The sequence below is a fragment of the Nipponia nippon genome, unplaced genomic scaffold, assembly GCF_047370975.1.
Source record: "Nipponia nippon isolate SJK-2023a ecotype South Korea unplaced genomic scaffold, ASM4737097v1 scaffold_22, whole genome shotgun sequence".
In the NCBI taxonomy this organism is placed as follows: domain Eukaryota; kingdom Metazoa; phylum Chordata; class Aves; order Pelecaniformes; family Threskiornithidae; genus Nipponia; species Nipponia nippon.
Window position 1 is genome coordinate 7,744,908 of NW_028262339.1, and position 21,877 is coordinate 7,766,784.

Sequence of the window (21,877 nt, forward strand, 5' to 3'; positions counted from 1 at the left end):
TTTGTCTCCCCAAGTGTCGTGGTTTAACCTCAGCTAGCAACTAAGCACCACACAGTCGCTCGCTCGCTCCCTCCCGGTGGGATAGGGGAGAGAATCGGAAGGGTAAAAGGGAGAAAACTCGTGGGTTGAGATAAGAACAGTTTAATCACTGAAGTAAAATAAAATAGAATAGTAGTAATAGTAGTAGTAGTAGCAGTAGTAGCAGTAGTAGTAGTAGTAATAATAATAATATAATACAATAATAATATATAAAACAAGTGATACCCTATACAATTGCTCACTACCTGCCGACCCATGCCCCAAGCAACGATCGCTGTGCCCTGGCCAACTCCCCTAGTTTATATACTGAGCATGATGTCATATGGTATGGAATAGCCCTTTGGCCAGTCTGGGTCAGCTGTCCTGGCTGTGCCACCTCCCAGCTTCTTGTGCGCCTGGCAGAGCATGGGAAGCTAAATAGTCCTTGACCATGAAGCAATTCTGTTATAATAAATGCAGACCTCACTGTATGCCCTGGCATGCATAGTTTACCTTGCAGCAAAAAAACAAATTGAGTTGTCTACCATATAGATGAAACTTCAGTTGCATTCTTTTTCCTTTAAGAACTGCTTGGAGGTTGAAGAAAGAAGGGAAATTAAAAATATTCTTTTCTACATGACTTAAAGAGATATTGCACAATAAATATTATTTTTATTGCAAGTTAAATATTATTGGAAGAAAGTATGTTATGAAAGGAATGAAAAATATTTCAAGATTTGTTTGGTTTTTTGTCTGTACTGTTTTTGTCTGGGATAGAGTTAATTTTCTTCATAGGAGCTAGTATGAGGTTATGTTTTGGATTTGTGATGAAAACAGTGTTGATAATACAGAGATATTTTTGTTGTTGCTGAGCAGTGCTTACAGAGAGTCAAGGCCTTTTCTGCTTCTCACACCACCCCATCAGCGAGTAGGCTGGGGATGCACAAGAAGTTGGGAGGGGATACAGCCGAGACAGCTGACCCCAACTGTCCAAAGGGCTATTCCATACCACATGATGTCGTGCTCAGCAATAAAAGCTGGGGGAAGAAGGAGAAAGGGGGGGCATTTGGAGTTATGGCGTTTTGTCTTCCCAAATAACTGTTATGTGTGATGAAGCCCTGCTTTCCTGGAGATGGCTAAACACCTGCCTGCCAATGGGAAGTAGTGAATGAATTCCTTGCTTTGCTTGTGTGCGTGGCTTTTGCTTTACCTATTAAACTGTCTTTATCTCAATCCATGAGTTTTCTCACTTTTATTCTTCCTATTCTCTCCCCCATCCCACCGGGGGGAGTGAGCGAGCGGCTATTCGGGACTTAGCTGATGGCCAAGGTTAAACTACGACAGTCCTTTCTGGCATACAACGTGGGGTTCAAAGGGTTTGAGATAACGACAGATCTGATTGGACTGTGCTAGACCAAATTTATACCTGTTTAGCTATTAATTGGCAGGCTCCTGTGCTTGCCATGAGGCTTGCTTGCCTTACTGTATATTAGACTCTAGTGCTCGGTAGTGGCTGCTTTTTGCTTTTGCTGCTTGCTGTACTGCTTATCATCTTACTCTGCTGTGCCTGGGAACATTCTGATAACAGCAATGGCCATGCGCCTGGTCTGGCAGATGGCCAGGTCATTGCTGCTGTTCCTGTGCTGCCATACTGAACAGGCTGGAACTCCAGTGTGAACTCGAGTCGAAGGGACTCGAGACGTGGGAGCAGGTACACCTCGAAGTGTCTGTGGCCATGGATAAGTCCATGCTGTAGCAGGTACACCTTGAAGCATCAGTGGCTGTGCACAAGGCCATGCTGGAACACCTCGAAGCATCTGTGGCCGTGGATAAGTCCATGACACAGCAGGTACAACCCTGAAGGGACTGTGGCCCATGGATAAGGCCATGTTGGAGCTGGTTCACTCCTGAAAGGACTGTGGCCACGGATAAGGCCGCACTGGAACAGGTACACCTCCAAGCGACTGTGGCTGTGGCTGTGGCTGTGGCTGTGGCTATGACCCTGGCGGAACAGGTACATCCCTAAGGCACTATTGTACGTGGATAAGTCCTTGCTGGAACAGGGGCAAGGGGAGGAGTTCATTGCAATATTAAACCCTATGGCTTGGTCCAAAGGGACCAGAGGTGGAGACTGTGATGGATATACCTTTAAACTGTTGTAACCCATGATTTGAGTTGCATGTTATGGGAATTACTATAGTAGGAACCACCCAAATGAATGGAGGATGAGCCTCACAAGAAGAAGTGCAAGTGCAGCAGTGACCCAATCGGAGCTGGCTTTGGTGCCCAATAACTCTATGGGTCTATGCAACACACCACCTCTCCTGTCCTGAGTGACCACCATAACAGATGGAGCCCAAAGGTATAGACTGAAAGAACTCAATGGACATTTCATGGACATTTTATCAGCATTTTATGGACATTTTACAAGGATAACCCATAGACTAAGGAAATGATATCTGTGTATTATATCAAAGGATGGGAAGGGGGGCGGTGGTTAATGAGGATTTATTGAATAGTGTGGTACCTGAGCATGACGAAAATGGTATGGAATAAGGGGTGGAGAATGCATTGGTTCTGACTGGGATAGAGTTAAATTTCTTCATAGTAGCTCATATGTTGATATATTTTGGATTTGTGATGAAAACAGTGTTGATAACACAGGGATGTTTTCATTATTGCTGAGCAGTGCTTACACAGTGCCAAGGTCTTTTCTGCCTCTCACACTGCCCCACCAGCGAGTAGGCTGGGGGTGAGCAAGAAGTTGAGAGGGGACACAGCTGCGACAGCTGACCCCAACTGACTAAAGTGATATTCCATACCATATGACATCGTGCTCAGCAATAAATGCTGGGGGAAGAAGGAGGAAGGCCGTTGGGAGTTATGGCATTTGTCTTCCTTTCTGAGTCTTTTGTCCTCCCCATCACAATAGAAACAGGTTTCCTGCCACAATAACTCCCCTCAGTTTTCACTCACATCTTCTAACTCACTCATCTACAGTATCCTCAGCTTCCTTTCACATTCTTTATAAAGCTTTGTTTTGCATTGTGTTCAGGCAAGAGGCAACATATGCTGACTGTCCATAAATGATGAAAGATTGGCTTCCATATTTTGCAAATGATATAAAGTGCTCCTTTTCTTTGCAGATGACTGTTTGCTTTAAGAGTTTGAAGGAATAAGATGCATCATATGACTGAGCCCCAACCCGCTGGTTGGACGAGCCAGCAAGGGGCGGAGCCTGCACCCTGCAGCGTGGGTGATTTAAACAGGCTAAAACAATCATCCCACCTGATTGCAACGGATGCATATATTTTCCCAGCAGGCAGGTGTGTGGCAGTATGGTGACCACCCAAAAGAAAAAAAAAAAAAAAAGCTTTGTCCTCTGCTTCTCCTGAGTTTCTAGCACCCAGTGGAATCAATGCAGCCACACAGACAGAGTTCCTGTCAAAGCATGCGACCACATAGGCTTCAGACTGTGCGGTGCATGTGAGGATATTCCTGGAGATGGAGGGTGATAGCAATCACACCTGTGGGAGGTGTGACCAGGTAGATGAACTGCTCTGCCTGGTGGCCGAGCTTCAGGAGGAGGTGGGCAGACTGAGGAGTATCCAACAGTCTGAGAAGGAAATAGACGAATGGAGCTGTGCTCTGCCATCTCTGGTACAGACAAGCCAACTCAGCATGGCCACTACTGAGGATGGTCCAGGTTCTGTTTTGTGCCAGGAGGAAGGCAGCGTTACAAGGGATAGGGAGGAGTGGAAGCAGGTTACTGCATGGAGCTGTAAGAGGAACCCCTCCTTACCCTCTCAGCTACCTTTACAGAATAGGTACAAGGCTCTGGGTATGGTAGACAAAGCGCATGATGAGATAGATGAGGAGGAACCTATGCAAGTACTCTCACCAAGGTCAGATCAACCAACCCCTTGCAACAAGACCTGCATTAAGACCAGTGCCGAGAAGAAACAACGGTGAGTTATGGTCCCTGGTGACTTCCTCCTGAGCAGAACAGAGGCACCCATTTGCAGTCCGGGCCCTCTTTTCAGGGAAGTTTGTTGCCTCTCTGGGGCCCAAATCAGGGATGTCACCAGATTACTGATGAGCTTAGTACAGCCTTTGGACTATTACCCACTCCTACTCTTTCATGTGGGTACTAATGATGTTGCAACAAGAAGTCCAAGGTCGATCAAAAGAGATTTCAGGGTCCTGGGAAGAATGCTAAAAGGTTCAGGAGCACAGGTAGTGTTTTCCAGTAATGGGGAGAGGCTTTGGAAGAAACAGGTGAGCCCAAGACATCAATACATGGCTCCAGGACTGGTGCCTCCACCAGAACTTTGGTTTCTATAACCATGGAAGAGTCTTTGAGACACAAGGCATGCAGGGGCCTGGCAGGATCCACCTGTCCCGATGGGGGAAACACATCCTTGCTCATAAGCTGGCAGGACTGATTGAGAGGGCTTTAAACTAGAATAGATGGGGGAAGGGGATACCAACAGGAGAGCTGAAGGTAAGCCAAGGGTTGGCATGGCATTGCCTGGGGGTGGCAATGCTAATGGCAGCATTTACACTGCTCCTGGGAGCACGGAGGGCTTAGGAGCACATCTGAAATGCTTGTACACCAACACACGCAGTACAAGAAACAAACAGGATGAACTGGAAGCGTCCGTCAGCTCCCAGAGCTATGATGTCATTGATATTAGCGAGAGTTGGTGGAATGAGTCCCACGACTGGAGTGCTGGGATGGAGGTCTACAGGCTGTTCAGGAGGGATAGGCAGGGCAGGAGAGGGGGAGGAGTTGCATGGTATGTAAGGGAGAGGTGTGACTGTACAGCCCTTACAGTTAGGGATGATGTGGTTGAGAGCCTCTGGGTGAGGATTAGGGGGATGGAAAACAAAGCAGATGTCGTAGTGGGTGTCTACTACCGATCACCCAGCCAGGATGATAGCACTGATGACTTATTCTATAGGCATCAACTGGGAATATCATACTGCTGTGACAAGCAAGTCTGGGAAATTCCTGAAGCTTGTGGAAGATAACTTCTTGACACAAGTACTCAGTGAGCCAACTAGGAAAGATGCCCTCCTAGACTTGATATTTGTGAATGGAGAAGGACTCGTGGGAGATGTGATGGTAGGTGGCTGTCTTGGCCACAGTGATCACAAAATGGTTGAGTTTAAAATTTTCAGTGTAATGAGAAAAAAGGTCAGCAGCGTTGCTACCCTGGATTTCAGGAGAGCAAACTTTAAGCTACTCAGGGAGCTAGTTAGCAGTGTCCCCTGGGAATCTGCTTTTGAGGGTTTAGGGGTCCATGAGTGCTGGTCAGTCTTTAAGAACCACCTTTTAGAAGCACAGGAGCAGGCAATCCCATTGTGCCACAAGTCAAGCAAGCGGGGCAGAAGACCAGCTTGTCTGAACAGGGAATCCTCTTGAACTCAAGAGGAAAAAGAAATGGTATGATCTCTGGAAGCGAGGTCAGGCTTTTCAGGAAGATTACAGAGCCCTGGTTCGCATATGCAGGGAGAAGACACGAAAGGCCAAAACTCAACTAGAGTTGGAACTGGCCAGTGTTGTGTCAGACAACAAGAAAGACTTTTTTGAGTACGTTAACAGCAAGAGGAGGTCTAAGGAAAACATTGGACCGATACTTGTTGAAGATGGTCACCTGACAAATAGGGGTGAAAAAAAAGCGGAGGCATTCAATGCTTTTTTTCCCCTCAGTCTTTAATAATACTGATAGACCTTGGGCTGCCCAGTCCCCTGAGCTGGAGGACCATGACTGCAGGAACAGTGGCTTTCCATTTGTGGACACTGAAATTGTAAGGGACCAGCTGTATCAGCTGAATGTTCACAAGTCCATGGGGCCTGATGGGATTCATCCCAGAGTACTGAAGGAGCTAGCGGATGTTATCACAGGACCCCTCTCAATCATCTACCCAAGGTCTTGGGAGTCTGGGGAGGTCCCCGCTGACTGGAAGCTAGCCAATGTTATTCCAATTTACAAGAAGGGAGTGAGAGAAGACCCAGGAAACTACAGACCTGTTAGTCTAACCTCAGTTCCTGGAAAAATTATGGAGAAGATCATACTGGGGGCTATTGAAAGGCATTTAAAGGACAATGCAATCATCAGGCACAGTCAACATGGATTCACAACAGGGAAAGTCCTGTTTAACTAATCTGATATGCTTCTACGATAAGGTCACCCGCCTGGTGGATGAAGGGAAGGCAGTGGATGCAGTGTTTCTGGATTCTAGTAAGGCTTCTGATACTGTCCCTCACAGGATCCTTCTGGACAAGTTGTCCAACTGTGAGATGAGCAGGTTCACGGTGCGCTGGGTGAAGAACTGGCTGAAGGGCGGGGCTCAAAGGGTTGTGGTGAATGGGGCTACATCTGGCTGGTGACCGGTGACTAGTGGTGTTCCTCAGGGCTCAATCCTAGGGCCAGTCCTATTCAATATTTTCATCAACGATCTGGATGCAGGAATTGAATGCACCATTAGCAAGTCTGCTGAGGATACCAAACTGGGAGGTGCTGTTGACTCTCTTGAGGGGCAAGAGGCCTTGCAGAGGGATCTAGATAGATTGGAGCATTGGGCAATCATCAATGGCATGAAATTTAACAAGAACAAATGCTGGATTCTGTACCTGGGATAGAGTAATGCCGGGAAGAAGTATAAACTGAGAGAGGAGTGGCTGGAGAGCAGCCCTGAAGAAAGAGATCTGGGGGTGCTGGTCGACAGGAGGCTCAACATGAGTCAGCAGTGTGTCCTGGCAGACAAGAGGGCAAAACGCATCCTGGGGTGCATCAAACACTATAACCAGATGGTCAAAAGAGGTGATTATCCCGCTGTATTCAGTGTTGCTGCAGCCTCACCTTGAGTATTGTGTGCAGTTCTGGGCCCCACAATTTAAGAAGGATGTAAAGGTCCTTGAATGCGTCCAGAGGAGGGCAACAAAGCTGGTGAAAGGGCTGGAAGGCATGTCCTATGAGGAGAGGCTAAGGACTCTGGGTTTGTCTAGTTTGGAGAAAAGGAGGCTGAGGGGCAACTTCATTGCTCTCTACAGCTTCCTGAGGAGGGGAAGTGGAGAGGGAGATGCTGATCTCTTCTCCCTGGTATCCTGTGACAGGACACGTGGGAATGGTTCAAAGCTGTGCCAGGGGAGATTCAGCCTGGACATTAGGAAGCATTTCTTTACTGAGAGGGTGGTCAAACCCTGGAATAGGCTTCCTAGAGAGGTGATTGATGCCCCATGCCTGTCAGTGTTTAAGAGGCATTTGGACAATGCCCTTAATAACATGCTTTAACTTTTGGTCAGCCCTGAAGTGGTCAGGCAGTTGGACTAGATGATCGTTGTAGTTTCCTTCCAACTGAACTGTTCTATTCGAAATTTGAGAGTGAGAGAAAATAGGTATAGTTGAATTCTAGACAGAAAGCACTGACTCCTGACAGAGCAATTAAAAGAAATTGTCCGGAAGGGACCAAAAGGAATAATTAAAAAACCACGATGTCACAGTTATCTGTGTCTGTGATATTAATGATACTTATGATTTATTGGTCTTTCTGATGACCTAAGCATTATGCAGGAATCCAGGGCAGAAATAAAAATCAGAAAATGGCAGATGGGGGCTTATTCTAGGGTAACCTTCCGGATGACATTTTTATCTGTCATAACTCTTAGAGAGACGCAAATTAGAACTAAAAAATTGTTCTCTGGATACTTTGGTATACTTTGAACTGAAATGGGTTTTCTTCATAGCATTTGGCTTCTTTGTTCAACAGAGGCTGTTGCAGCTGAAACGAAGCACAAAATTTAATGCCAACACTTTCATAGCAGTTTTTCCTAAGACAATTAAATGTATTTGTTCACCAGCTTTGGTAGAATTTTAATCCATATATTTAATCTAGGTTCATCACAAGGTTGACAGCCCACAGATGAAACAAGTAGTGATCTGTAACTGGATAATAAAACAGAATACCTTGGAAATGTGTGAATGTGTAGATCTGGAATGAGAAAATTTAGCTTAAGATAAAAAGAACTAAAGGACTATAGAGACATGCTTCTTCCTAATAAAAGTGAGTCCTTACAGGTAGGATTATACCATTTCAAGGAGGCACATCAAGTTTGAGAACTTAGATGCACAGAGAGTGTGGGACTGCTACATATCATTGTAACCTTAAAGAGATGATAAAAGCTGCTGAAAATGGAGGACATGTGGGCCTATATGTCATCACCAAACTCAAAAAGAGGAAATGAATTGGAAGTCGGCTCTAAAGAACCAAAGCAAAAAAGGGACTGAGTCATGACCCACCAAAGGCATGGAACTCAAATGAAGAAAAGTTTCAAGGAGTATGGAAAAAGACAACCCTGGAGCACAGGTGGCAATACACAGGGAACAATGAAGAGTTTTTTCTGGATTCCAGCAAAAATATACTTGGATGAAAGAGAGAAATCGTGTGAACAAACAGGTTTCAGGGAAGAAGAATAGGTAGTGGAAAGAGGCAAGGAATACATTTCTGAAGTGCAAATAAGAGTTAGTGGAAACTATACTATGTGATCACTTTTTTGTCTCCCAAAAGAAGAACTAGATTCTGACTCTTACTCCTGATGAATGGTAACTTACAGAAGCAGCACTTCCTTAAAATCTTGAGCTAAGTTTCTACTCAACATGAGTAAACATGGCAGAATTAGACCTTTTTTCCCCACTAAAAGCAAGTAAAATTACTTCAGTATTTTCCTAATTTAATCTGTATATATGCAACTGCTGTACTGGTCAAAGAATCACAGAATGGTTGATGTTGGAAGAGACCTCTGGAGGTCATCTAGTCCAATCCCCCTGCTCAAGCAAGGCCACCTAGAGCCAGTTTCTCAGGATCATGTCTGGACAGTTTTGAATATCTCCAAGGATGGAGACTCTACAACCTCTCTGGGCAACCTGCTCCAGTGCTCAGTCACCCTCACAGTAAAGAAGTATTTCCTGATGTTCAGAGGGTGTTGTAGAAGTCACTTTCTAGCTCAAATAGAATCCAATACATAGCATTAGGAGCAAGGCCTGTTGAAGCTTTAGACTGCAAGCTGTGAACTTTCACCTAGATACGCTGACTGTATGCTGAACTCTTACTTAGCTACATGAAGGAAGGCCCTGAAACCGGTGCAAACCAGGAAGATAAGATAGCCAAAATCATCAGCAGAAGCTGCAACTTTTCAAGATAAGGTGTCATCAGCAAACTGGCTAGGGGTACACTCTGTCCCATCATCCAGATCATTAATGAAGATGTTGAACAGGACTGGATCCAGTATTGACCCCTGGGGTACACTGCTAGTGACTGGCCTCCAACTGGACTTCATGCCGCTGATCACCATCCTCTGGGCCCAGCCATTCAGCCAGTTTTCAGTCCACCTCACTGTCTGCCTATCCTGCCCATACATTAACAGCTTATCTATGAGGATCTTATGGGAAACAGCGTTGAAAGCCTTCCTGAAGTCTAGGTAGACAATATCCACTCCTCTCCCCTCATCTACCATGCCAGGCATTTCATCATAGAAGGTTCTCATCAGTTGGTCAAGCATGAAAAGTATGTGGTGTTTGGTAATGAATAGGGCTGTGCTGGGGAAACTATAAAAAGTGTCGGTACATAATAAAATCTCTCAAGATTGCTAGTGGAAGGTGAATGAACATTCTTCAAAGTGAGGAAAGATAGCTGAATCAAATCTGTGGCTCAGAAATTCACAATATAGCAGAAGATATATGACAAGGTACACTAGAGATATGAGCCTGAGATTCAGAGCTAAGGTCTACACATTCTGGTCTAGACTTCTACAAGGATCAAGAATGTTTGGTCATGCTCTTGGGTCAGATCCATGTAATATTTTCATCAAATTATGTAATATAAACTGTCCCCAGCAATCACTTGAGACTATTGGTGAAAGGAGCTTTTTAATCTAAAATTCCAGTTACATAAAGCTCAGCTCTGTGAAACCTGTACATACACAGACTGTCTAAAGCTTAATGACAGTAATGATAAGGTTGAGTGCTTATGGGTAAAGATCAGAGGGAAGGCTAACAAGGCAGATATCCTGGTGGGAGTCTGTTACAGACCACCCAACCAGGACGAAGAAACAGATGAAGTATTCTAGAAGCGGTTGGCTGAAGTCTCACAGTCCCTAGCCCTTGTTCTCGTGGGAGACTTCAACTTACCAGATATCTGCTGGAAATACAACACAGCAGAGAGGAAGCAGTCTCGGAGGTTCCTGGAGTGTGTGGGAGATAACTTCCTGACACAGCTGGTAAGCGAGCCAACCAGGGCAGGTGCCCTGCTGGACCTGCTGTTTATGAACAGAGAAGGCCTGGTGGGCAATGTGGTGGTCGGAGGCTGTCTTGGGCTCAGCGACCACGACATGATAGAGTTTTCAATTCTAGGAGAAGTAAGGAAGGGGGTCAGCAAGACCGCTACCCTGAACTTTAGAAGGGCGGACTTTGGCCTGTTCAGGAGTCTGGTTAACAGAGTCCCTTGGGAGGCAGTCCTGAAGGGCAAAGGAGTCCAGGAAGCCTGGACGTTATTCAAGGAGGAAATCTTAAAGGCACAGGAGCTGTCCGTCCCCATGTGCCGTAAGTCGAGCAGGCGGGGGAGAAGACCGGCCTGGCTGAACAGAGAGCTTTGTCTGGAATTCAGGAAAAAAAGGAGAGCCTACCACCTTTGGAAGAAGGGGCAGGCAACTCAGGGGGATTACAAGGATGTTGTGAGGATATGCAGGGAGAAGATCAGAAAGGCAAAGGCGCAGCTGGAACTTAAACTGGCCACCGCCATTAAAGACAACAAAAAAAGTTTTTATAAATATGTTAGTGACAAAAGGAGGGCCAGGGAGAATCTCCCTCCTTTGTTGGATGCAGAAGGTAACCTGGCCACGAAGGATGAGGAGAAGGCTGAGGTACTTAATGCCTTCTTTGCCTCAGTCTTTAATAGTCAAGCTAGTCATCCTCGGGTTTTTCAGGCCCCTGAGCTGGGAGATGGAGATAGGATGCAGAACGAAGCCCCGGTTGTCGAAGAGGTGGCAATCACTGACCTGCTCCTCCACCTGGATGCGCACAAGTCCATGGGGCCAGATGGGATCCACCCGAGGATACTGAGGGAGCTGGCAGAGGAGCTGGCCAAGGAGCTGGCCAAGCCACTCTCCATCATTTCTCAGCAGTCCTGGTCAACATGGGAGGTCCCGGATGACAGGAAACTAGCAAACGTGACGCCCCTCTACAAGAAGGGTCGGAAGGAGGATCCCGGGAACTACAGGCCTGTCGCCTGACCTCGGTGCCGGGGAAGCGAGCAGCTGTGTGGTGCTTAGTTGCTGGCTGGGGTTAAACCACGAAACAGCCTCACGTCAGTCCCAGGGAAGGTTATGGAGCAGATCATCCTGAGTGCCACCACACAGCATGTATGGGACAACCAGGGGATCAGGCCCAGCCAGCATGGGTTTATGAAAGGGAGGTCCTGCTTCACTAGCCTGGTCTCCTTCTATGACAAGGTGACCCACTTAGTGGATGAGGGGAAGGCTGTGGATGTTGTCTACCTGGACTTTAGTAAGGCCTTTGACACAGTCTCCCACAGCATTCTCCTGGAGAAGCTGGCTGCTCACGGCTTGGATGGGTGCACTCTGCGCTGGGTTAAAAACTGGCTGGACAGCCGAGCCCAGAGAGTGGTGGTGAATGGAGTCAAATCCAGTTGGCGGCCGGTCAAGAGTGGTGTTCCCCAGGGCTCAGTACTGGGGCCGGTCCTGTTCAACATCTTCATTGATGATCTGGATGAGGGGATCGAGTACACCCTCAGTAAGTTTGCAGATGACACCAAGCTGGGTGGAAGTGTTGATCTGCTGGAGGGTAGGAAGGCCCTGCAGAGGGACCTGGACAGGCTGGATCGTTGGGCTGGGGCCAACTGTATGAGGTTCAACAAGGCTAAGTGCCGGGTCCTGCACTTGGGTCACAACAACCCCATGCAACGCTACAGGCTTGGGGAAGAGTGGCTGGAGAGCTGTCTGGCTGAAAAGGACCTGGGGGTGTTGGTTGACAGCCGCCTGAAGATGAGCCAGCAGTGTGCTCAGGTGGCCAAGAGGGCCAATGGCATCCTGGCTTGCATCAGAAATCGTGTGGCCAGCAGGACCAGGGAGGTGATAGTGCCCCTGTACTTGGCACTGGTGAGGCCGCACCTCGAGTACTGTGTTCAGTTTTGGGCCCCTCACTACAAGAAGGACATCGAGGTGCTGGAGCGTGTCCAGAGGAGGGCAACGAAGCTGGTGAAGGGTCTGGAGCACAAGTCTTATGAGGAGTGTCTGAGGGACCTGGGGTTGTTTAGCCTGGAGAAGAGGAGGCTGAGGGGAGACCTTATTGCTCTCTACAACTACCTGAAAGGAGGTTGTAGCGAGGTGGGGGTCGGTCTCTTCTCCCTAGTAACAGGCGATAGGACGAGAGGAAACGGCCTCAAGCTGCGCCAGGGGAGGTTTAGGTTAGACATTAGGAAAAACTTCTTCACCGAGAGGGTGGTCAAGCATTGGAACAGGCTGCCCAGGGAAGTGGTTGAGTCTCCATCCCTGGTGGTATTTAAAGAACGGATAGATGTGGTGCTCAAGGAGATGGTATAGATGGACTTGGCAGTGATAGGTTAATGGTTGGACTCGATGATCTTAAGGGTCTTTTCCAGCCTTGACGATTCTATGATTCTATGATTCTATGATTCTATGAACTGAAAAGTGGAACAAATATGCTTTCGCAAGCCTTCTGACTGCAAAAACCTAACTATGCTGTGATTCTGCTGTCCTCCAAAAGATACATGAGGATGCATGAACATGTTGATGTGTTGAATGTACGCATGCTGACACATTCTCAAAAGGGTATGTCATTTGAGATTTTAACCCCTCATGCCAGTTATTTACATAGTGCTGTCTGAGATTATCAAGAGTGTGTATGTAGTCTGTGTATTTACTGAAATAAAAAAAATGCATAAGGCTTTTCAGATGCCTTTCAAAAAGGATTTCCCTTATGATATAAGATTTTACATATTTTGCAGTTAACTCAGAGTTCCAAATACAAAATGCGGCACTCAGGGACACGAGTTAGATTTGTGACTCTAAGGAATTTGGGCTCCATAAACCAATGAATGGCCATCCTCATCCATATGCACTTTCGGGTTTCTAATTTTCCAGGCTTATTTTCAATTATAGTCTCTTTTTAATAACTAATTGTGGTGGGTTGACCTTGGCTGGCCACCAGGTGCCCACCGAGCCGCTCTATCATTCCCCTTCCTCAAGAGGAAAGAGGGATAAAATACGATGAAAGGCTCATGAGTTCAGATAAGGACAGGGAGATCACTCATCACTTATCATCACGGGCAAAACAGGCTTGACTCAGGGAAATTAATTTAATTTATTGCCAATTAATAACGGAGTAGGATAGTGAGAAATAAGAACAAATGTAAAAATACCTTCCCCCCCACCCCCTGCTTCTTCCCAGGCTCAACTTCACTCCTGAATCTTCTCTCTCCTTCCCCCTGAGCAGTGCAGGGGGATGGGGAATGGGGTTGCGGTCAGTTCATAAAAATTCATCTCTGCTGCTCCTTCTTCCTCATACTCTTTCCCTGCTCCAGCATGAGGTCCCACCCACAGGAGACAGTCCTTCACAAACTTCTCCAACGTGGGTCCTTCCCACAGGCTGCAGTTCTTGAAGAATTGCTCCAGCGTGGGTCCTTTCCGCAGGTAACATTCCTTCAGGACTGGATTACTCCGGCGTGGGTCCCTCACGGGCCACAGGTCCTGCCAGAAAACCTGCTCCAGTGTGGACTCCTGTCCATGGGGCTGCAGCTCCTGCCAGGAGCCTGCTCCAGCATGGGCTCTCCATGAGGTCACAACTTCCTTCAGGGCATGTCCACCTTCTCAGGCATGGGGTCCTCCATGGGATGCAGTGTGGATATCTGCTCCACTGTGGTCCTCCATGGTCTTCACCATGGGCTGCAGGGGAATCTCTGCTCTGGCGCCTGGAACACCTCCTCCCCCTCCTTCACTGACCTTGGTGTGTGCAAAGTTGTTTCTCTCACATATTCTCACTCCTCTCTTCTGGCTGCTGTTGTGCAGCAGTTTGTACCCTTTCTTTAATATGTTATCACAGAGGCGCTACCACCATCATTGATTGGCTCAGCTTTGTCCAGCAGTGGGTCTATCTTGGAGCCAGCTGAATCTGGCTCTATCGGGCATGGGGGAAGCTTCTGGCATCTTCTCACAGAAGCCACCCCTGTAGTCTCCCCCAGCTACCAAAACCTTGCCACATAAACCCAATACACTAATACAAATATTGTTTAATACAAGTTACTGATATATATTTAAATTTGCATTATTTTATATATTTATATTTTTATTTTTATAAATATATTATTTTATATTAATTTCCATTAAATGTCAAAGCAAAGTGAAGTTGCTTGTAGAAAACAATGTAAGGTTTTATTGAATGTAGTATATCTTTCAATTAAATGAATGTCAGACACTGATACAGCAAAAGAATCCCAGCTTTTTAATCCAACTTTTACTTCACTGAACACTAATATAATAACACTTAAGAAAAATTCTATTAGCCCGATTCAAGTTTTGGGTAATTTTTATTAAATTATATGTAATTCTGCTAAATTACATGAAGGTAAAAAAAAAATCTCTGAAATATACAAAAGGAGCAAACCTGCTTGCAAAATGCTGCAACACAGAGATATTGAGCAGAAATTTGATCTTTTGAGAGAATTTGATATGCAATTGTATTTCCTAGCTAAGATTAAGAAATTTTCAATTAAAATCCGAAACTGAATCTGTGAAACTCTTTGTCTAACTAAAAGTTTTGGTTTCTGAAACAAAATGAACTGAATGAAAATTTTCCACAAATGAAAAAGAAATGAAAATGTTCAAAGATACTTCTATTTTCTCAAAAGAATGTTTTGAGAAAATTTTGGGAGCAAAATTAAGGTGAAAATTTTAGCTTTTTCTAGAAAATAAACTTGATGAATTTATGGGCAACTTCACTAGTATTTTCTTAAAGAATATGAAAAAAGAAGATTGATGATAAATATATTTATTTCTTCATCTCACAAATAGTATGAAGTGATTTCAGCAAATGCTATTTATTTAGATATTACGCTGATTTCAGAAACAATTCTTGTTTACATTATATCCAATATGCAAATGGCTAGGAAATACTTTCCCGGATTGGATAGATCAAATGTAGTATACAGCAGTTCATGAGTGGAACACCAATCACATGCAAAGTATATCAATTAAGCATTAAGTGTGTATGTGACACATATGTAGAGCTATAGAATCATAATCATAAAATCATAGAATGGCTTGGGTTGGAAGGGACCTTTAAAGGTCATCTAGTCCGACCCCCCTGCCATGGGCAGGCACATCTTCAACTAGATCAGGTTGCTCAAAACCCCATCCAACCTGACCTTGAATGTTTCCACAGATGGGGCATCTACCACCTCTCTGGGCAACCTGTTCCAGTGTTTTACCACCCTCATTGTAAAAAAAATTGTTCCTAATGACCAAGCTAGATCTACCCTCTTTCAGTTTAAAACCGTTGCCCCTTGTCCTGGCACTACAGGCCCTGGTAAAAAGTCTCTCTCCATCTTTCTTATAAGCCCCCTTTAAGTATTGAAAGGCCGCAATAAGGCCTCCCCAGAGCCTTCTCTTCTCCAGGCTAAACAACCCCAACTCTCTCAGCCTTTCCTCATAGCAGAGGTGTTCCAGCCCTCTGATCATTCTCGTGGCCCTCCTCTGGACCCACTCCAACAGGTCCATGTCTTTCTTCTCCCGGGGACCCCAGAGCTGGATGCAGTACTCCAGGTGGGGTCTCATGAGAGCAGAGTAGAGGGGCAGAATCACCTCCCTCAACCTGCTGGCCATGCTTCTTTTGATGCAGCCCAGGATATGGTTGGCTTTCTGGGCTGCGAGAGCACATTGCTGGCTCATGTCCAGCTTTTCATCCCCCAGTACCCCCAAGTCCTTCTCTGCAGGGCTGCTCTCAATCCATTCATCCCCTAGTCTGCATTGATATTGGGGATTGTCCAGACCCAGGAGCAGGCCCTTGCACTTGGCCTTGTTGAACTTCATGAGGTTCACATGGCCCCACTCCTCAAGCCTGTCCAGGTCCCTCTGGATGGCATCCTGTCCCTCAGGCATGTCAACTGCACCGCTCAGCTTGGTGCCATCAGCAAACTTGCTGAGGCTGCACTCATCCTCCTTTATGGGAGTAGCAAAATAGACTGATATTCATTGTAAATTTTTGTTATCTAATATTTCTTTGAAATTTTCTTTTGTCTTTAAAAGTGTTTTCCCAAAATAAAAAATGAATCCTGTTGACCTGGCTGATGCTCATTCTGGTGTAAATCAAGCATAATTTCCACAAAGTGTAGTTATACCATAGTGAAACTGATGAAAGGAAGACTGAATCGGTGCTCGAAGTATTTTTTTTTCTTTCTGTATGTGGAAAGGACATTTGTGGAAAACCAATAACTTCACATCAGTGAACACTAAAAGAAAACTAAAATATTTCCAAATGGGCTGTCTTTACAGTAATTGTGCAGAGAAAAAATAATCCATTCCAGTTTCAGTTTTAAGTTTCTCATGGGAATGAGAATTAATACAATAAATAAAAGCAGGTGGTGGTTGTTGTTGCTCTCCAGTCTGACTTACTTTACTAGAGTTGCTTCTCTGAGCTCATCCCTCAGTGCTATTGGTTAATAATCTTACAAGAGAAAGAATGTTAAGGCTTCTTTTTCAGTTTTATATTTCTTTTTTTTTTTAATGTGCATAGTTCAACTAATTGAGAAATATCTTGAAAAATATTTTGGAGGGAAAACCAAAACAAAACAAATTATTGCTGAAATTATTTCCTCCCCCCCCCCCCCCAAAGAAAAACCCCTCAGGCTCAGTGAAAGACTAAAAAAATGCACATGGATCAATTATGAAAAAAAAAAAAAAAGAATGTTTCTTTGAATGAGGAAAAGCTGATTAGAATTAAGATAGGCTTTGTTCATATCTGCAAGATACAAGGAGAGGACTTTATGTGGAACAGAAAAGGGGGATTTGGGACTGTTTGGCTGCTTAATGCTATAGTGTTTCAGAGCCCATGTGAAAATTTGCTGCTAGCTATTAATCATCATTGTGCCCCTGCAAAGAAGCTGTTACAATGATGACTATATGTCATTATATTCCCACTGTAAGTAACGAATCAGAGAGCTGGGAAAGTTGGATAAGAGCAGCTGGCAAACTTTTAAGTGGTGGAATCTATTTAAATAAATTTACATCACATTTGCTACTCTCTCGTATGGGAATCATACTTTAAAATGAAACAATATGCTGTGTTCATGGGCCCTGGTCTTTTATTCTCTTGTCTCTAAGCTTGCTTTCCAGGTCAGCCTTTGCCAACGCTGACAGCACACTTTTCTCATAGCCTCTTCTTCTCATAGCCTTTAGTTGCTTTCAAGTTCAATTTAGCGCAATGAAGTTGTTATGCATGACAGTTTGGAGAGCAGAATAGGTGGTGTCTGAGCCTGCTGTGCTGCTACAAAGTGGATCCATTCTCTGCAGGCTGGGTCAGTTACTGAAGTCTTGCTGGTGGGACACTGCAGTGGACTTCCAGATGTTCCCATCCCAATGAAAACAATTAGCTTCAAACTGCAAGAAGCCATGGGGTCACCCTCTCTTTCAGTGAGACTGCACCATTTAATATGCTGCAATGGATTTCAAATTCATGTTGATTTATCCTGTTGTACTCTTCTTTTATGATCTTTATTTACAGATGTGTAAAGGAACAGGGAAAGTTTTAGTCTCACATGGTTCAAGAGTTTATTAGATATCTAAACCATTGTTTTATGTTTATTTTGTAAAAAATAGAGTTGAAACTTGTCAGGCTTAATTCCATTAGGCTAAACCGCCTAAAGGAGAGCCCTGGTGTTCCTAGAACAGAACCTGAAAGTGTCTCTTTTGCTAAGCATCACCAACAATCCAAACAATAAACAACCCTAAAACATTAAAGTTGTCAACAGTTCTCTGCTACAAGATTACCAAAAAAAGGTCAAATAATTTCCAACCTGCAAATTATTCAAGTTAAATATTAAAAATTATTTCATTCTGAGCCTATTTTGAGATATTACAAGCCACTTGCCTATACCAGGCATAGCTCAAAATGTCTGGTTGTGTTTATTGCTAACTATACTGTAGGACACTCAATTCAATAATACACTGCACTTGTTATTCCTATTGGATAAATATTTTTTATTTTTACATAAACTTAGCTATTAATACAGTGATAGCTTTCTTTTTTGTTATCAGGCACTACTAGCATTAGTATGACAAAGCAGATCAGTTGTAGACTACTTGATTGTGTGCTGTAACAGATGTGTTCAGTTTCTTAGATTGCCCAATAAGAAAAGAATCAGTTATCTTGATTATGGATCTTGCTAATTACTGGGCAAACCCATCAAAAAATTCTCCTTCTAGATTAAAAATTAACTGAAAGAGTATTTCAGCAATCCTTCCATAAAAGACTGCACTATTAGAATAGTAAGCTGTTCCCACCCCCTTTGCCTCTTCCCTACCTATCTGCCCCCCCCCCCTTTTTTCATCTGTAAGAACAAAATTATCTAAATCCCTTCTTTGTAAACTGCTTGGTTTGGCTGTGTGCTCTTGAAAGATAAAATAAAATTATACCAGTGAGTATTTTATCTATTAAAAATTATTTCTGTTTTTCTAAAGAATCAGATAATGCCTAGTAGTAGTAGTAGTAGTAGTAGTAATAATAATAATAATAATAATAATAATAATAATAATAATAATGCCAGAAATGTCTAGTTTTGAACAACACAAAATGTGTCTATTACAACTGAAAAATGCTACAATCTTGTCTAATTGCAGTTTGAGTTTCAAAAGGTTGATTTTATTACTGTTAATTAACTTTCCTCCAACAATATATGAGTAAGACTTGGTGTAATTAGCAGGCTATAGCAAAAAGAAAAATAACCAGTATTACATTTAAAGTCAGATATAGACTTCTTTTAGTCAAAAAAGGGGGAGGGAATTAGAGTGCTTGGTTTATGATATAATTTACATCAGTGTGTCAAGACCACTAGAGCTATTCTTAATTGTTAAATACAGAACTCTGTCCTTCATCCACAAAAGGCCAAACATTATTTTTGCAATATTGCTGCAGCTAAACACTTCCTTTATTAATTATTATCCTTACCTGTACAGAAGAAGGATACATTACATTATGATGTTTATTCCTTACTTAAAAAGCAGAAATGCGGAAATGAATTGTGTCAGTGAGGAGCCAAATTTAACTATAGAAGAAAATGATGCATGAACCAGCCTTTAAAATTGCAAGAAGCCCCTTTGCTTGGTAAATTTTATCCAAACGAGGGCTTTGTCATACTTCTTCAGACATCAGTGATGTAGGTCTCACTGATTTTATCAGTAGCAGATTTAGGTCTACAAAATGGAAAAAAGCTATTGGAATATAAGGTTTTTCAGGACAAAATGAAATATAAGAAAATAAAATAGGAATAAAGAAAACAGAAAAAAAAACAGAAGAATAATGTGGCCTTGAAAAACAGTCACCAGCTTTATCCCAAGACACAATCACTAGAAATCAGGAATGCCCTAAGCAAGAATGTACCATGGTCATGTCAATCAAAAACTGGAGCCTAAATTTAGACCACTAAAAACAAAATGTTTAAATTATCTAAGTCAATGTTGTAGTAATTTTGTTGCGGTCATGATGGCATGGGTGCACGAGCCAAAGTTTACAGGAAGAGATAATATCTTTTATTAGTCTGAGAACCTTAGGAAGAGTTCATGAAACTGAAAGTTTCCCTGTTTTTTCAACATGTCAGTTGGTTTAATAAAAGATATTACCTCTCTTATAAACCTGTTTAGGGGCTTTTGAAAATTATACTACTAAATAACCTGATTTTCCAAAATGTTGGTTATTGCAACTCCTATTAAAACCAATAAGAACTGCTGTTTTTACTGCACCTTCAAAACAGGCTAATTTTAGGCTTTTGTTTTTGACTAACGTGGCCTGGTGATTCATGTAGAAATACAGATGCCAATGTTAGAAAAACACCCACACATATACTGTATAAGTAATGCTGTGGTTTTGGTAGTATATTTGTGTCTGCATAATACATACAAAGTGGAGGAAAATTTGTTATGCAATGTACTGGTTTGGCTGGGATAGAGTTAATTTACTTCATAGTAGCTTGTATGGGGCTCTATTTTGCATTTGTGCTGAAAATAGTGTTGATAATACAGGGATGTTTTTGTTACTGCTGAGCAGTGCTTACACAGAGTCAAGGCCTTTTCTGCTTCTCACACATCCCTGCCGGCAAGTAGGCTGGGGGTACACAAGAAGTTGGGAGGGGATACAGCTGGGACAGCTGACCCCAACTGACCAAAGGGTTATTCCATACCATATGACATCATGCTCAGCAATAAATGCTGGGGGAAGAAGGAGGAAGGGGGGACTTTTGGAGTTATGGTGTTTGTCTTCCCAAGTAACCATTATGTGTGATGAAGCCTTGCTTTCCTGGAGATGGCTAAACATCTGCCTGCCTATAGGAAGTAATGAATTAATTCCTTATTTTAGTTTGCTCGCGCGCACAGCTTTTGCTTTCCCTGTGTCCTGGTTTCAGCTGGTTTCACTTTTACTCTTCTGATTCTCTCCCCCATCCCACCGTGGGGGAGTGAGCGAGCGGCTGCGTGGTACTTAGTTGCAGGCTGGGGTTAAACCATGACACCCTATTAAATGTCTTTATCTCAACCCATGAGTTTTCTCACTTGTACCCTTCTGATTTTCTCCCCCATCCCACTGTGGGGGAGAGTGAGCAAGTGGCTGTGTGGGCTTAGCTGCCTACCATGTTAAACCATGACATGCTGATAACCTTGATGTACTACAGTGATGATCTTTGCTGTTGTTCTTTTATTTTACAATAATTTAGCACTGCTTTCTCTTTTCTTAATTCTCCTAACAAACATAACAGAAAGAGTAGTCATAGCAGATTTATCTGGGTCCAAGTCCAGATCAATATCGTGGTGCTGCCTAAATCATCTCCTACAAGCAGAGTCAGGTACACAATGTAGCTGGTACTTCCATCTCCTTGGGACTCAAGAGTAGTGTTCCTTGTAATGCAATTGAATTTTTTCTGTTGCCTGGCCAAAGTGTGTGTTGGGGTGGATATGAAGCATGAAATATTCCTTTGACAGTCTATTAATATCCTCACAAAAGGATGCTATTCCTACCTGGACTTTTAAGGTTCTGGGTTGCACTGTAACCCAGAAAACTGGAAACTATCTAGAAACACACAGTATGCAGGTTAAACCCAAATATCTGGCAAGACTGAGTTGCAGAACTTGACTAAAACATTCTAGAGCAATGGGAACTCAGTCAATGCACATATTCAGACAGGCTTTCTTGCAAGCTGCAGGAAAGCCTTGGCTTCATCTATACATCAAGATGCATTGGTTTAAGGAAAACTGGTAGAAATGGAGAAATGGTGCAGTTAAACCTATTCAGTTACTCTGGTGTAATTTTATGTGAACTCAAAGTTTATGTACCTGTAAGCAAATGGTAACAAACTTGTGAACCTTTGGCAGTATGACCATGACTGAATACAGGAACTGTTTCAGTGTTTTGGACATACAAAAGAAGGATTATATAGACTAAATGGAATTAAATAGCCTCATTTTTATTTATAAGCATTTTAAAGGAACAATCTACCAACAGATACTATATCTCTAAGGAACAGCTGGTTTAGCTTTCAACTGCACTGGCTTTTGATAAGT

The 21,877-nt window shown here is 43.6% G+C and overlaps 1 pseudogene; it reads left to right on the forward strand.

The window, feature by feature from the left end:
• Nucleotides 1–1,338: 1,338 nt before the first annotated feature.
• On the forward strand, nucleotides 1,339–4,483 carry LOC148055467 (uncharacterized; annotated as a pseudogene).
• The last annotated feature ends 17,394 nt before the right edge of the window (nucleotides 4,484–21,877 follow it).